This window comes from Hemiscyllium ocellatum, chromosome 30 (genome assembly GCF_020745735.1).
Source record: "Hemiscyllium ocellatum isolate sHemOce1 chromosome 30, sHemOce1.pat.X.cur, whole genome shotgun sequence".
NCBI classification, from domain to species: Eukaryota; Metazoa; Chordata; class Chondrichthyes; order Orectolobiformes; family Hemiscylliidae; genus Hemiscyllium; species Hemiscyllium ocellatum.
The window spans coordinates 34023335-34040102 of NC_083430.1; the positions used below are offsets into that span (position 1 = coordinate 34023335).

General features: G+C 43.9%; 1 protein-coding gene across 2 annotated transcripts in view; it reads left to right on the forward strand.

Moving 5' to 3' along the window:
• Positions 1-1038: 1038 nt before the first annotated feature.
• Positions 1039-16768, forward strand: part of LOC132830169 (phosphatase and actin regulator 4-like) — a 175923-nt gene continuing 160193 nt past the window's right edge. The window contains exon 1 of one of the 2 annotated variants that reach the window (XM_060847709.1): positions 1039-1129. The gene's annotated coding sequence lies outside the window, so the exon portion shown is untranslated. Of the gene's footprint in view, positions 1130-7119; positions 7211-16768 lie in introns of those variants that run through there. The other variant, XM_060847708.1, reaches the window with a different exon arrangement.

The following is a 16768-nucleotide window of genomic DNA, read 5'->3' on the forward strand; positions in this document are numbered from 1 at the left end:
TCTCTGAAGCGTTCCGCAAGTAAGCGGCCTGTCTCACCAATATAGAGGAGGCCACATCGGGTGCAGCGGATGCAATAGATGATGTGTGTGGAGGTACAGGTGAACTTGTGGCGGATATGGAAGGATCCCTTGGGGCCTTGGAGGGAAGTGAGTGTGGAGGTGTGGGCGCAAGTTTTACATTTCCTGCGGTTGCAGGGGAAGGTGCCGGGGGTGGAGGTTGGGTTGGTGGGGGGTGTGGATCTGACAAGGGAGTCACGAAGGGAGTGGTGATTGTTCCACTTTTAGAAGGAAAATCAAGTAAGCAATCATTAATACTGGATTGATGCATGGAGATCCATTTTATAGTACTGTAGATGTGTCATTAATCACTTTTACTTAATTTTCTTCCTGGGTTGGTGAAAGGACTGAGAAGTAGAGGGCACGGATTTAAAGTAATTGACAAAACAAGCAACAGTAATGTGTGGAATGGTTTTTCACACAGCAAGCTGTTAGAACCTGTAATGTACTGCCTGAGAGTGCAGCGGAGGCAGTTTCAAGCAAAACTTTCAAAGAGAATTGGATTATGAACTGAAAAGGAAAGTCTTGCAGGACAAAGAAAGAAGGCAGGGAGTGGCACTAGGTACTTTGCTACTTCAGAGAAACCAGCACAGACACAATTGACTAAATGGCTTCTTCCTGCAAAGTTCAGTGGTTTTGTAGATACCATTGTTTTTGAACGCAGGTTGTGTTTATAATTGCACCTTCAACAAATTTAACTTAATATTAAAATGTCTCCCTTCTAATTTTATTTCAACAGTTATTTCTGTGAAACACAAAATAGACCAGAGTCTACCACGTTTATTCCTTGTCCTACCCGCCCGTACCGACCTTTAGCTTCCGCATGGGCGGTGGGTTCGGGAGGCGGAGCGGAGTGACCCGCTCTGGATGCTGGGAGTTGTAGTCTCCCCGGTACCAGTCTGCGCAGATGCGCTGAGAGGGGATCGTGGCGGACTACAGCTCCCAGGAGCCCACGCATGGGGGCGGGTTGTTTCCGGGCCGAGGTGAAGCCGCTGGAGTCGCCCAGCAGCTGGGAGCTGAGCCCGATCCCCCCGCAGTCAGAGGCACTGCCGCCGCTGTACCGCCCCAACAGGTACCCGCGGGGGGGCTGCAGGGTGTGGAGTTTGGAGAGGGGTGTCAGGGTGATCAATATTTTTGGTGAGGGGAGGGGGTGCGCGGTCGGAAGAGGTGAATACAGATGTAACACGAGCCCTGTGCGAGGAGACGGGGGGAGAGGAGAGAGGGTGCCCAGAGGGAATGGGTGGGGGGGAGGAGAGAGGGTGCCCAGAGGGAATGGGGAGGGGGGGGAGAGAAGAAAGGGTGCCCAGAGGGAATGGGGAGGGGGGGGAGAAAGGGTGCCCAGAGGGACTTGGGGGGGGGTGAGGGGAGAGATTGAGAGGGCCCCCAGAGGGAATTGGGGTGAGAGAGAGAGGGCTCGCAGCAGGAAGTGGGGGTGGAAGAGAGGACTCCCAGAGGGCATTGGAGGGTTTGGGTGCGAGAGAGCACACCCAGAGGGAATTGTTGGGGTGGGGAATTGAACCCCAGATTCCTGGCACTGTGAGGCAGTAGTGCTAACTACTGAACCACCCTGCTGCCTTAAAGTGGCTAGGCATTTTTCTCTACTTGGTTTTAAGATGTAATGTTGTGGTTAAATAGAGTAAAAAGCTGAAAATGTGTTGCTGGTTAAAGCACAGCAGGTGAGGCAGCATCCAAGGAACAGGAAATTCGACATTTTGGGCCAGAACCCTTCATCAGAAATGAGGAGAATGTGCCAGGCAGGCTAAGATAAAAGGTAGGGAGGAGGGACTTGGGGGAGGGTCGATGGAGATGTGATAGGTGGAAGGAGGTCAAGGTGAGGGTGATAGGTTGGAGTGGGGTGGGGGCGGAGAGGTCAGGAAGAAGATTGCAGGTTAGGAGGGCAGTGCTGAGTTGAGGGAACCGACTGAGACAAGGTGGGGGATGGGGAAATGAGGAAACTGGAGAAACTCAGATTTCCCCCAAGTCCCTCCTCCCTACCTTTTATCTTAGCCTGCCTGGCACATTCTCCTCATTCCTGATGAAGGGCTCTGGCCCGAAACGTCGAATTTCCTGCTCCTTGGATGCTGCCTAACCTGCTGTGCTTTAACCAGCAACACATTTTCAGCTCTGATCTCCAGCATCTGCAGACCTCACTTTTTACTACAGTTAAATAGAGTAAGACATCTCCCTGACCTTCCTTATTGCAGGTCTTGGCCACTATCTGTTCTGTCAGTCCACCCTGAGTTGTACAGTTGGCCACATAACACGGAACCAACATCTTTATTCATCATGGGATTTGAGTGTCACTGGCTAGCCAGAATGCGTTGCCCATCCTTAATTCCCTTGAAGCTGGTGTTTAGCTACCTTGAGCCACTATAGCATGCCCACAATGATGTTAGAAAGGGAAATCATGATTTTGAGATAGTGACAGTGAAGCAGTGGTGATGTAGTTCCAAATCAGGATTCAATGACAACTCAAGTTGTGTTGGTTAAAGGGAGTTTTGGGGGTGATGGTGTTTCTATGTATCTGCTGCCCTTGACTTTCTAAATACTGCATTTTCTTGCAGAAAACTGGCATTGTTGATGAGTCTTGGTGACAGCAGTGTTGACAACTAGGCAGCTTTAGAAGGCAGATACGAGGAATCCTGGGAGGCTAGCGAAATCACTTTGAGTTAAATAAAATGGAACAGACTTGAAGCAAAGAGAAGTTAGGGGTTGGTAGGGAGCTGCAATTAGAAAGAATGATGCTTTGTCTGGAGAATCTTAGCACCAAGAGAGTTGAATATGAATGTAGTTTCAGGAAATACTCAGCTGTGGTGATAGGACAAGGTAGTTCCTGGGTTTGAAGGGCATTAGATGTGGAAAGAGGATTGTGGAGTGAGAGTGAGGGGGGTCAGCAAGTGGGATTTGAGCACGAGATATCTTGAGAACCAGTGCCAAATGGCTTTTACCCAGATGATTTCAGCTTCAAGTTATTGTGACTTATTCTTGAAAATACACACGCACACATAAGAGGCATAAAAGTGCTCTGATATATGGAGAAGGTTGGAACCCTTTCAAGCTCCAGCTTGCAGATAAAACCTGAATGAACAACTGAAGGGCCAGAGGCTCCTTGAAATTCAGTTGAATTTTCATGTTGAAATGTTTGTTAATGAAGGTGAGATTTTTATCTAGGTTACCTTGTCCATCTTGGTGTGTATATAATACTCTGCTGTACTTTATACAAGGAGAAAGTGAGGTCTGCAGATGCTGGAGATCAGAGCTAAAAATGTGTTGCTGGAAAAGCGTAGCAGGTCAGGCAGCATCCAAGGAACAGGAAATTTGACGTTTTGGGCATAAGCCCTTCTTCAGAAAAAAGTTGTACTTTATACAACTTTTGACTTAAGATTTTGATGCTAAAAAATGTAGCTGAAAAATGGCTGCTGTAACATAATGGTTAAAGAACAGGGTTAATAATTCAAAGACAAGTTCAAATCCCACATGACAGATTATGCGTTGAATTGAGTTTGGTAAATAAATCTGGTAATAAAACCTTAGTGTTTGCAACAATGACTGCAAAACTGTCCATTTGTTGTCAAAGTACACTTAATTCCCCAATGTTCCTTAAAGAAATGCCAGTCCTCAGCAAGTCTGACTTCAGAGTCTCATTCATGTATTTCAGTCTTAACTTTCCAGAGAAATTGTCTAGCAAGCCATGAAAGATAGCTTCTGTCACCATCTCAAGGACAATTTCGGGATGGGCAGTAAAAGGTGGCATTGCCCGTGACATTTATATTTTGAGAGTGAATAAATGCTCAGGCGTATACAGCCCACAGGGTGAGCCTGCATGAAATGTGCTGCACTTACTGCAGTCTGACTGAGAACCTAAAATGTCCACATGACTCAGTTTAACAGGTAATGTTTCTCGTTGGACTTTAACATAGTCCTGGCGATAAATCTGACAATTAGCTGAAAGGAATGATCGGTTTCTAAGTGAAGGTGCAGTTAACCGTCACGGTCTTTGCCTTGGAGCAAATTATGCCTGGCAACTATGACTTGTGGAACCTTTTCTTTCTGGCTGTTTTGCCAATTATCTGAATCGAAAATGAGAAACTTTTAATGCTGTGAGTTATGATCTAGAATGTACTGCCTGAAAAAGTGGCGGAAGCCAATTTAATAGCAGCTTGTGAAAGGAAATTGGATAAACTCTTCAAAATGAGGGAAAAAAGTTTGGGTGCTGGGCAACGATCATAAAGCTAATTGGATGGTTCTAACAAAGAGCGTGGCAGTTGAATGGCTTCTCCTGTGCATTCAGTCTTTGGTTTTGTTGGTTTATTTGGACTGGGTCAGCCACTTGATGTCAGACCTACATGTCTTTCAAGTCTGGCATCAGTATCATGATAGATAAGTCCAGCTTGTTGAGTAATAGAATAAATTGGGTCAACGTGATCATAGAATTCAGAAATGAGCCAATTGCACGTCATATTTGCTGATAAACATCAAGGTGCTGATTGCTCACTGTTCGAGGTTCATGTTAACTTTGCTTAATTAGTAATGTTTAGTTTTTAAACAAATGGTTGTGGGAACCAAGGTTTAACCTGTTTTGGATTAAAGATCAGTAAGAAAAATATTAATGCTGAAATGTTGGGTGAGGAAAGCAGTGTTCCAGTGGTAACGCATTCAAGTACTATCTTATTTCGCATTGTATGTTCAGCAGAGAACTAGTGGGACGCATCTGAGATCGAGGTGAGCTGGTCTGGAACCCTTCGGGCATGTACAGTTACAGCTGCCATCAGATTCATTGATATCACATTTATACTAATCGCCTTCAAAACCCAAAAGATGATCTTTAAAAGTATTGTATATAGTAAAACCATGGACTTCAGCTTATTTTTCAGAATATGATTCAAATTCTATCATTGTAGACTTTTTAGCCCCACCAAACAATTGATATGAGCTAATGTGAAAATCAGAGGTGTGTATTCCAAGGGCTTCAGCATATAATGTTTCTGCCATTGATGGGAGCCAGAGTTTTAAAGTAAGCTTCATAGCAGGTAGGTATCCATATTACTAGAGTTGTTTCTTTGACCTTCCTCTGGAGTTGATGGTGTACTGATTGATTGATCTGTACTATAACATAAGGTTTGGTTGTCCACCCACAGAATTAATTGAGCTTTTGATACTGAACAAGGAGTGCCTGCGTTTACTGCATTTCTAAATGTTCTTGTCATAAGTAGATGTAGTTTTAAACCAAACAGCTCAGAGTCTAACATACTTCTATTTTATTGCTGAGTTGTTTCATCTGGTCTGTCTCTCGACTGTTCATTCATGTCGGGATACAGTTCTACTGGTGTTGACGACAGTTCAGAATGTCAGAGTCACTTCATGTTTGAACTTAGGCAGTGGGTGTTGGCCTTTGTTCAATTGCTGATGCTCTTGGGTCTGACTTTGTGGGTTTACAACCCACTGCAGAGCACTAAATCTAAGCTGACACTGAATGAGTGCTGCACTGAGGTGTTGCTATTTGGCTAAGGTGTTAAACTGAAGATTTATTTGCCCTTGAGAATGAATGGAAAAGATGATTTTTCTATTGTTTGGCAGAAGTGAGGAGGAATTCTTCAGTATTCTGGCTAATATTTATCTCTTGATCAACATCTCAAAGACACATTATTTGGTTAATATTTTGCTTATTGACATTGACTACCATGTTTTCTCTTGTGTGTTAAATACTCTATTGGTTTTAATGAGTTTTAGGATGTCCTGCAACATGGTGAGACTTTTTTTATGTATGATAAGTTATCATAATCTGGAATCTGAAACCTAATAGGTTGGTGGAAGCAGATTCAGCAGTAACTTTCAGAAAGAAGTTGGCTTTATACTTTAGGGGAAAGGAGTTAGTGTTATGAGGAAAAGAGCAAAAGAGGAGAAATTAACAGTTGGATGGAAACAGTTAGCACAGAAATGACGAACTGAACAAACTCTTCCTTTGCTAATTCTTTGCTCTATACGAGGTACATCAATGCCAAGCCTGGCTCTTTAGACACCTGCGCCAGAGGTTGAAAGCCTGAAAATTTGAGCAAGGTATCCTGACAATCGTCAGGAGAGGTGGTACGGCTAATTAATGCTTTGCTTCAGCTGGTGCACAGTTAATTTATCAAAGGTCCAGGATCAAAGCTGTGCCCTTCCTGATGTAGAATGTACACGATTCAGTACTACACTGATTCGTGCGATGGCTGAAGGAGGATATCTTAATTTCTTCATGTTATTTTGACTGTGCGATAACACAGCATAACACCTTTTAATGAGAGAAACCCCAGGGCTAGCATCAAACAAAATGTGGCAGAGTCACATAAGATATAAGGACAGATAACCAACTGCTTGGTCAAACTGTGGTTTTAGTAAGTGTCTTGTGTGAAGGGATAAAGAGCGTGAGGTTTAAGGAGGGAATCTCCGATCTTTGTGGCTTGGGCAGCTGGTGACGTTTTGTCTAGTGGATGAAGTGACTGAAATCAGGGTATGCAAGAGGGTAGAATTAGAGGAGTACAGAGAACTTAGAGGGATGTAGGGTTGATGGAGGTTGCTTGGAGGGGAGGGGAGGGGAGGATGTGGCAGGCGCTGAGTTGGTGAGAGACAGAATGCGAATGAGCTCAGGTATGTGACCAATGAGACCAGTGATGAGTGGAGCCCAAAAACCATAAGATGTAGAAGCAGTAATAGGCCATTCAACTCATTGTGTCTCCTTCACCATTCAATGAGATCACGGCAGATCTGATAATCCTCAACTATTCCACTTACCTCTCTTTTGCTCCGAGCCCTTGATTCCATACTGGAATATTTCAGTCTTGAAAGTACTTAACAGCACAGCCTTAACTATTCTCTGCTGTGACAATTCCAGATTCACTACCCTCAGAAGAAATTCCTCCCCAGTTGTGTCTTCAATGGGCTACCCATGTAACTCATGGGTACAGGTTTAGCCCATCCAATCTTAGAAGACAACCCTATCCCAGAAAGCGGGCGAGACAATGGTTTCTGAACTGCTTTAACACATTCATACTTCTTTTTTAATGCTAGCTCCAGCTGGTTTGTGAACTCAGGAAATGACAAGGTCCTGGGAGCAGCTGATCCATCTACCCTGTCACCTTGGGATGTGACTGGTTTGACAAACGCTGAGGCAGAGGTAGGAAAATGGATAATTTCATGTTTTGTCTTTAATTTGTCATATATTGGGCTGGATCTCTCTACATTTTTTTTAAAGATGAAAGGTTGCCAAAGGTTGTGGGAAAAATTCTAGGTAACCATTGGATATAGGAGCAGAATTAAACCACTCAGCTCATTGAGAAACATATCAGCCATGAGCACACTCAATCTAACTCTCCTGCCTCACCCCATAACCCTTAGTTCCTTACTAATCAAGAACATACCTATCACAGTCTTAAATACAGTTAATGACTTGTCTTCCACAGCTTTCTGCATCAATGAGTTCTACAGAGTACTGCTGTCTGGTCGAATATGATCTGATGAAACCCTTATACAGTCTCAGCAGTACATCTTTGGTGTTGTATTCTTGCCCTCTTGAAATGAATGCTAACATTGCACAGCCTTTATAACTGCTAGCTGAACCTGCATGTTAACCTTAAGAGATGCCTGAACTAGGGCTCCCAGGTCTCTTAATGCTTCAGATTTCTGAAGTCTTTTCTAGTTAGAAAATGAATTTCTCCTACACCATCTCTTCTACCAAAACGCACAACTTCCACTTTCTTACTTGAATCATATCTGCCGCTTCTTTGGCTGCTCTCCTAGCTTGTTGAAGTCCTTCTGCGGCCTTCCTCAACGCGACTTGTATCTTCGTCTCTCTTTGTTCATCTGCGAACTTAGCTTTCAGTTCCTTCTTTTGGGTCATTAATGTATAATGTGAATATTTGTGGTTCCAACGCTGACCCCTGTGGACCTCCGTTAGTTACCAGCTGCCATCCTGTAAAAGACTTCTACTGGTCAGCCTATATCTTATCCAGTAAAAAGTGAGGTGTGCAGATGCTGGAGGTCAGAGCTGAAAATGTGTTGCTGGTTAAAGCGCAGCAGGTCAGGCAGCATCCAAGGAACAGGAAATTCGACGTTTCGGGCATTCTGATGAAGGGCTTATGCCCGAAACATCAAATTTCCTGTTCCTTGGATGCTGCCTGACCTGCTGCGCTTTAACCAGCAACACATTTTCAGCTATACCTTATCGATGCCAGTACCTTGTCCCGAACACAATGGGGTCTTGTCTTATTTAACAGCCTTGTCAATGTCCTTCTGGAAAATTGAACAGGTCATGTCCACTGGCTCTCCTTTGTTTAACTTAGAGTCATAGAGATACACAGCACAGAAAGAGACCCTTAGTTCCAACTCATTCATGCTAACCAGATATTGTAAATAAATCTAGTCCCATTTGTCGGCACTTGGCCCATATCCCTCGAAAACCCTTCTATTCATACAACCATCCAGGTACCTTTTAAATGCTGTAATCATACCAGCCTCCACCACTTCCTCTGGCAGCTCATTCCATACAGGCGCCACCTTCTGTGTGAAAAAGTTGCCCTTTAGGTTCTTTTTATATCTTAAACCCCCCTCATATAAACCTATGCCCTCTAGTTTTAGACACCCCACCCTGGGGAAAATATGGTGGCTATTTACCCTATCCATGCCCCTCATGATTTTATAATTAAAGTCACCCCTCAGACTTTGCTGCATGGAAAATAGCCTCAGCCTGTTCAGCCTCTCCCTATAGCTCAAACCCTCCAATCCTGGCAACATTCTTGTAAATCTTTTCTGAGCCCTTTCAAGGTTCGCATCCTTCCTATAGGAGGGAGACCAGAATTGCACACGTTATTCCAAAAGTGACTGAACCAATGTCCTGTACTGCCACGGCATGACCTCCCAACTTCTATACTCAATGCACTGACCAATAACTGCAAGCATGTCAAACGCTGCCTTCAACTATTCTATCGACCTGTGACTCCACTTTCAAGAGACTATGAACCTATACTCCAGGATCTCTTTGTTCAACAATACACCTCAGGAACTTACCATTAAGTGAATGAATCCTGTCCTGATTTGCCTTTCCAAAATACAGCACCTCACATTTATCTAAATTAAACTCCATCTGCTAGTTCTCAGCTCATTGGCTCGTGTGATCAAGATCCAGTTGTACTCTGAGGTAACCTTCTTCACTATCCACTACACTTCCAGTTTTGGTGTCATCTGGAAACTTGTTAAACATATGCTCACATCCAAATCATTTATAAAAATGGTGAAAGCATTGGATCCAGTGCTGTTCCTTGGTCAAACAACCTCCAGCCTGAAAAGCAGCCCTCCATCACCACTCTGTCTTCGATTTTGGAGTAAGTTCTGTATCCTTTTGTGGGCATATACAGAGTAGCTAGTTCTCCCTCTATTCCATGTGATCTAATCTTGCTGACCAGTCTATAATGTTGAACCTTGTTGACCGCCTTACTGAAGTCCATATATATCATCTTCACCACTATCCCCTCATCAATCCTCTTCATTACTACTTCAGAAAACTCAATCAAGTTAGTGAGACATGATTTCCCCTGCAGAAAGCCATGGTGACTATCCCTAATTGGTTTTTACCTTTCCAAATACATCTAAACCCCATCCCTGTCACTGACATTAGACTCACCGGTCTACAGTTCCTCGGCCTTTACTTACCTTCTTTCTTAAATAGTGGCACCACGTTAGGCAACCCCCAGTCTTGCAGCACCTCACCTGTGGCTATCTACGATACAAATATCTCAGCAAGGGGCCCAGCAACCACTTTCCTCTCTTCTCACAGAGTTCTTGGTTACACCTGATCTGGTACCTCGGATTTATCCATTTTTATGTTTTAAGACGTTCAGCACCACCACCTCTGTAATATGGGCATTTGTAAAGATGTCACTATTTAATTCAACACATTATATATCTTTCTACACAGTAAATGCTGATGCTAATGACCTCCTAAAAGACTTTGAGTAGATTTGTTAGGTATGACCTTCTCCTGATGAAGCCTTGTTGACTTGGCCCGATTTTACCATGCACTTCCAAGCACTATGCAGTTGCATCCTTAATCATGGACTATAACATCTTCAGACCTTTCAGCTTCCCCAACACCACCACCTTAGTGATGGCCACTGCACTCACCTCTGTCCCTGACTCTCTTGAAGTTGTAGTATGCTGCTAATGTCTTCCATTGTGAAAACTGATGTGAAATGCATTGCAAAATGTCCACTGGAGGAAGTGCTGGATGTCTTGAAATGCATAACGGTGGATAAATCCCCAGGATCTGATCAGGTATACCCTGGAACTCTGTGGGAAGCTAGAGAAGTGATTGCTGGGCCTATTGCTGAGATATTTGTATCATCAATAGTCACAGGTGAGGTGCTGGAAGACTGGAGGTTGACTAATGTGGTGCCACTCTTTAAGAAGGGTAGTAAGGACAAGCCAGGGAACTATAGACCAGTGAGCCTGATGTCAGTGGTGGGCAAGTTGTTGGAGGGAATCCTGAGGGACAGGATGTACATGTGTTTGGAAAGGCAAGGACTGATCAGGGATAGTCAACATGGCTTTGTGCATGGGAAATCATGTCTCACAAACTTGATTGAGTTTTTTGAAGAAGTAACAAAGAAGATTGATGAGGGCAGAGTAGTAGATGTGATCTATATGGCCTTCAGTAAGGTGAGCGACATGGTTCCCCATGGGAGACTGATTAGCAAGGTTAGATCTCATGGAGTAAAGGGAGAACTAGCCATTTGGATACAGAACTGGTTCAAAGGTAGAAGACAGAGGGTGGTGGTGGAGAGTTGTTTTTCAGACTGGAGGCCTGTGACCAGTGGAGTGCCACAAAGATTGGTGCTGGGTCCTCTACTTTTTGTCATTTACATAAATGATTTGGATGCGAGCATAAGAGGTACAGTTAGTAGGTTTGCAGATGACACCAAAGTTGGAGGTGTAGTGGGCACCGAAGAAGGTTACCTCCAGATTACAACAGGATCTGGACCAGATGGGCGAATGGCCGAGAAGTGGCAGATGGAGTTTAATTCAGATAAATGCGAGGTGCTGCATTTTGGGAAAGCAAATCTTAGCAGGACTTATACACTTAATGGTAAGGTCCTAGGGACTGTTGCTGAACAAAGAGACCTTGGAATGCAGGTTCATAGCTCCTTGAAAGTGGAATCGCAGGTAGATAGGATAGTGAAGAAGGCATTTGGTATGCTTTCCTTTATTGGTCAGAGTATTGCGTACAGGAATTGGGAGGTCAGACAACGGTTGTACATGACATTGGTTAGGCCACTGTTGGAATATTGCATGCAATTCTGGTCTCCTTCCTATCGGAAAGATGTGAAACTTGAAAGGGTTCAGAAAAGATTTACGATGATGCTGCCAGGGTTGGAGGATTTGAGCTATACGGAGAGGTTGAATAGGCGGGGGCTGTGTTCCCAAGAGTGTCGGAGGCTGAGGGGTGACCTTATAGGGGTTTATAAAATCATGAGAGGCATGGATAAGGTAAATAGGCAAAGTTTTTCCCCGGGGTGGGGGAGTCCAGAACTAGAGGGCATAGGTTTAGGGTGAGAGGGGAAAGATATAAAAGAGACCTAAGGGGCAATTTTTTCACGCATTGGGTGGAACATGTATGGAATGAGTTGCCAGAGGATGTGGTGGAGGCTGGTACAATTGCAACATTTAAAAGGCATTTGGGCGGGTATATGAATAGGAAGGGTTTGGAGGGATATGGGCCGGGTGCTGGCAGGTGGGACTAGATTGGTTTGAGATATCTGGTTGGCATGGACAGGTTGGGCCGAAGGGTCTGTTTCCATGTTGTACATCTCTGACTCTAAGTGCCTTATTCAGTTCCCTCCACCATTTATTTGTTCCCCATTATGACTACTGCAGCTTCATTTTCCAGTGGTTATAAATCCATTCTTTTCTGTTTTGCTGTCTATATCTTTTTTAAAAAAAAAGCTCTTGTAATCTATTATGTTACTAGCCTGCTTACCCTTTCTCCTTATTGCATTTTTAATTATCGTCTGCTAGCGATGGGCTGAATGGCCTAATTTCTGCTGCAATATCTTGTGGTTTTAAGGTTTTTAAAAGCTTTACTATCCTGTGGCTTCTCAATAATTTTCACCACATTGTATGTTTTTCTTTTTGTTTTGATGTTGTCCCAGACTTCCCTTGTCAGCCATGGTTGCCTTTCCTCTCCTTATTATGTTGTTTCTTTCTTGGGATGAATTTCTGTTGTGCCTCCTGCTTAACTCTCTGAAATCCCTGCCATGACTGCTCCTTGCTTGGCCCCTCATCCAATTAACTCAGGCCAGCTCCTCCCTCATGTCTTTGTAGTTACCTTTACTCAATTGCAATGCTGTTATGTCTGATTCCATCTTCTCCCTCTCCAAGAAGTAGGAATTTCATCATATTATGGTCACTGTCCCCTTGGGGTTCATTCATCTGCAGCCTCCTAATTAAGTCTACTTTATTGTACACCACCAAATGCAGAGTTGCCTGTTCCCTATTTTCCCCTATCACTGCCTGCTCTTAAAAAAAATCTCCAAGGCATTCCATATCCACCTGATTTTCCCAGTCTCCCTCATATTAAAGTCCCCCGTGATTATTGTAATAGTGCCTTTCTTACATGCCTTTTCAATCTCCTGATTTTTTTTTTTGTCTTTCTGTATCCTGACGACTGTTCAGAAGCCTATATATAACTCCCATCAAGGTTTTTTTTGCCATTACGGTTCCTCAACTGTACTCTCGCTGATACTACACCTTTTGACTCTATAGCATTTCTTGGTATTTTAGTTTTATTTCTTACTAGAGTCATAGAGATGTACAGCATGGAAACAGACCCTTCAGTCCAACCAGTTCATGCCGACCAGATATCCCTAAAAGACAATCTTGCCACCTTTGCCCATATGCCATCCTTTCGATAAGATGGGTATCCTTGAGTATATAGTTCCTAGCCCTGATCCCCTTGTGGTACCCACAACATCATATACATCAATTTCAATTGTGCTGCTGGCTCCCATTGACCTTGCTTCCTGAATTGCATTCATTAAGTTTCAACACCCTCCATCCTGCATTGACTGCCCCATTTCTCATAGTTCTCCCCTCATCTGTTGTGCCTGAAGTTAGACTCTTGAGCCTGTCTATACTCTGTCGTATTAACTGCTTTGGAAACTTAAAAACCTTTGCTGAATCTCCCCCTCAAGCTGAATAAAGTGGGAGCTGGCTGATACCATTGTGAACAGTAGTAACCACATCTGCAGCAATTGTTGGTTGCTGGAATAACTCCGGATCAGAATTGATGATCTGGAATCTGAGCTTCAAACACTGTGGCACATCCGGGAGGAGAAGAGTTATCTGGGTGCTTTGTTTCAGGAGACAGTCGCACCTGGTAGACTACGTAATTCAAGTTCAGTCAGTGATCAGGGACAACAGGGTGTGACTGAGAGTCAGGTTGGGGGGATTCTGAGTTCAGGAGTGGGGAGCCTTAGCCATTGACCTTGTCCAACAGATATAAGATTTTTGTTCCCTGTATGGATGAGGAGCAGTGCTGTGGACTGGATCAGCCAGCTGACCACAGCACCCATGGTGCAGAAGGCCATTCAAGAGGGCGAGCAAAAAGGCAAACAGTTGTTATAGGGATCCTACAATTAGGGAGACAGTATCCTTTGCAAGCTGGATCGAGAGTCCCCCATGGTGTGTTGCCTGCCCGGTGCCAGGATGCAGGACATCTCTGACCGGCTTGAAAGGATATTGCAGCGGGAGGGAGAAGATCCAGTTGTTATGGTCCACTTTGGCACTGCCAACATGGGCAAGGCTAGGAAGGAGGACCTGTTTGGGGATTATCGAGTACTAGGAAGGAAATTGAAGAACAGGTCCTCAAGGGTCATAATCTCTGGATTACTGCCCGAGCCACATGCTGATTGGCATAGAGATAAGAAAATTGAGGAAGTACACGTGGCTAAGAGATTGATGTGGGAAAGAGGGATTTCATTTCATGGGACATTGGCATCAGGTTTCGAACCGGGGTTTTGAGGGGGGGGTGCGGTTCTGTACCGATGGTTCAGGTGGAGACCGTCCCAATCTGGAACTAGTGTTGTAGCGAAAAGGATAATTAGGGTGGTCCCTTGGATCTTAAACTTGAGTTGGGGGAAGGGAAAGGGAAAGCAACAAGTAGTATGGAGTCAGGTAGAAAAATAAGCAGCAGGTTAGCTTGTGTACAGGGTTTAAGTTCAAGGCAAACTAGGATGAAGCAAAAAGGAAGGATAACTTAGGACATACTACTACAGGTGATGGAAATTGTGAGGATAAGAAAATTAGCATTAAGGTGCTTTACCTGAATGCTAATAGTATTCGTAACAAAGTAGATGAATTAATGTCATAAATCAGCATGCATGATTATGATGTGGTAGGCATGACAGACGTAGTTGGAAGGAGTTCAGGACTGACTGGCAGTTAAGCATCCAAGGATTTATGACTCATCAAAAAGACTGAGATGGGCAGAGGAGGCAGGGTTGTCTTGTTAGTTAAGAATGAATTTAAATCTATGGCACTGAATGACATAGGGTCAAATGGCTGACAAAGGAGCTTATAAAGTGGCCGAGGGCACTGGGAAATCAGAAGGTTATGAAGACTAAAAAAACAAAGAAGATAACAGAGAAATAAGGAAGGAGAGGATCAAATATGAAGGTAGGCTAGCCAGTAATATTCAAAATGATAGTAAAAGTTTCAATACATAATAAACAACGAAAGGCAAAAGTAGACATGTCGCTCCAAATTGATGCAGGAAGGCTAGTGCTGGGAGATGAGGAAATAGCTGAAGATCTTAATAGGTACTTTGCATCAGTCTTCACAGTGGAAGACAGGAGTAATATCATAACAATTAAGGAGAGTCAAGGGGCAGAGTATGATAGCCATTACAAAAGAGAAAGTACTAGAAAAGCCAGAAGATCTAAAAGTTGATAAATCTTCTAGCCCCGATGGGCTACATCCTAGAGTTCTGAAGGAAGTGACTGAGGAAATGGTGGAGGTGTTCGTTGTGATCTTTCAAAGGTCACTCGAGTCAGGCGAAGTCCCAGATGATTGGAAAATCGCTGTTGTAACCTCCTTGTTCTTGAAAGAATCAAGACAAAAGATGGAAAATCATAGGCCGATTCTAGAATCCATCATTAAGGATGAGATTTCTAAATTCTTGGAAGTGCAGAGCCAATTAGAACAAGTCAGCATGGATTTAGTAAGGGGAGTTCGTAAAAAGGAACAGGGAATTCGACGTTTCAGGCCAGAGCCCTTCATCAGGAAACTCTGGCCCGAAACGTCGAATTCCCTGTTCCTTGGATGCTGCCTGACCTGCTGTGCTTTAACCGGCAACACATTTTCAGCTCTGATCTCCAGCATCTGCAGACCTCACTTTTTACTCTAAGGGGAGTTCGTACCTGACAAACCTGTTAGAATTATTTGAAGTGGTAACAAGTAGGTTAGACCAGTAGATGTTATCTATCTAGACTTCCAAATGGCTTTTGATAAGGTGCCTCATGGGAGGTGCGGCGTAAGGTGAGGACCAATGGTGTTCGAGGTGAGCTACTGGCATGGATTGAGGATTAGCTGTCTGATACAAGGCAGAGAGTTGGGATAAAAGATTCTTTTTCAGAATGGCAACCGCTGATAAGTGGTGTCCTGCAGGATTTGGTGTTGGGTCCGCAGCTGTTCACTTTATATATTAATGATCTGGATGAAGGGACAGGGGGCATTCTGGTGCAGTTTACTGATGATACGAAGTTAGGTGGATAGGCAGGTAATACTGAGGAAGTGGGGAGACTGCAGAAAGATTTAGATAGTTTAGGAGAATGGTCCTGGAAATGGCTGATGAAATTCAACATGACCAAATGCGAGGTTTTGCACTTTGGAAAAAAAGGATACAGGCATGGACTATTTTTTTAAATGGTGAGGAAATTTATAAAGCAGAAGTACAAAGGGATTTGGGAGTGCTAGTCCAGGATTTTCTAAAGGTTGACTTGCAGATTGAATCTGTGATAAAGGAAGCAAATGTAAGGGCAACATTTATCTCAAGAGGGCTGCAATATAAAAGCAGCAATGTGCTTCTGAGACTATATAAATCTATAGTTAGGCCCCATTTAGAATCCTGTGTCCAATTTTGGGCCCCACACCTCAGGAGGGACATACTGGCACTGGAGCATGTCCAGCGAAGATTCACATGGATGATCCCTGAAATGGTAGGTCTAACATACAATGAACAACTGAGGATCCTGGGATTGTATTCATCAGAGTTCAGAAGGTCAAGGGGAGATCTAATAGAAACTTACTAGATAATGCATGGCTTAGAAAAGGTGGATGCTTTTCCATTAGGCGGGGCGACTAGGACCTGTGGGCACAGCCTTAGAATTAGAGGGCACAGCCTCAATTTAGAACAGAAATGAGGAGATACATCTTCAGCCAGAGAATAGTGGGCCTGTGGAATTCATTGCCACTGAGCGCAGTGGAGCCTCTTCACGTTAAATGTCTTCGAGGCAGAGATTGATAAATTCTTAATCTTGTAAGGAATTAAGGGATACGGGGAGAGTGTGGGTAAGTGGCGTTGAAATGCCCAACAGCCATGGTTAAATGATGGAGTGGACTTGATGGGCCAAATGGCCTTACTTCCACTCCTATGTCTTGTGGTTGTTACATTTTCCATGCAGTT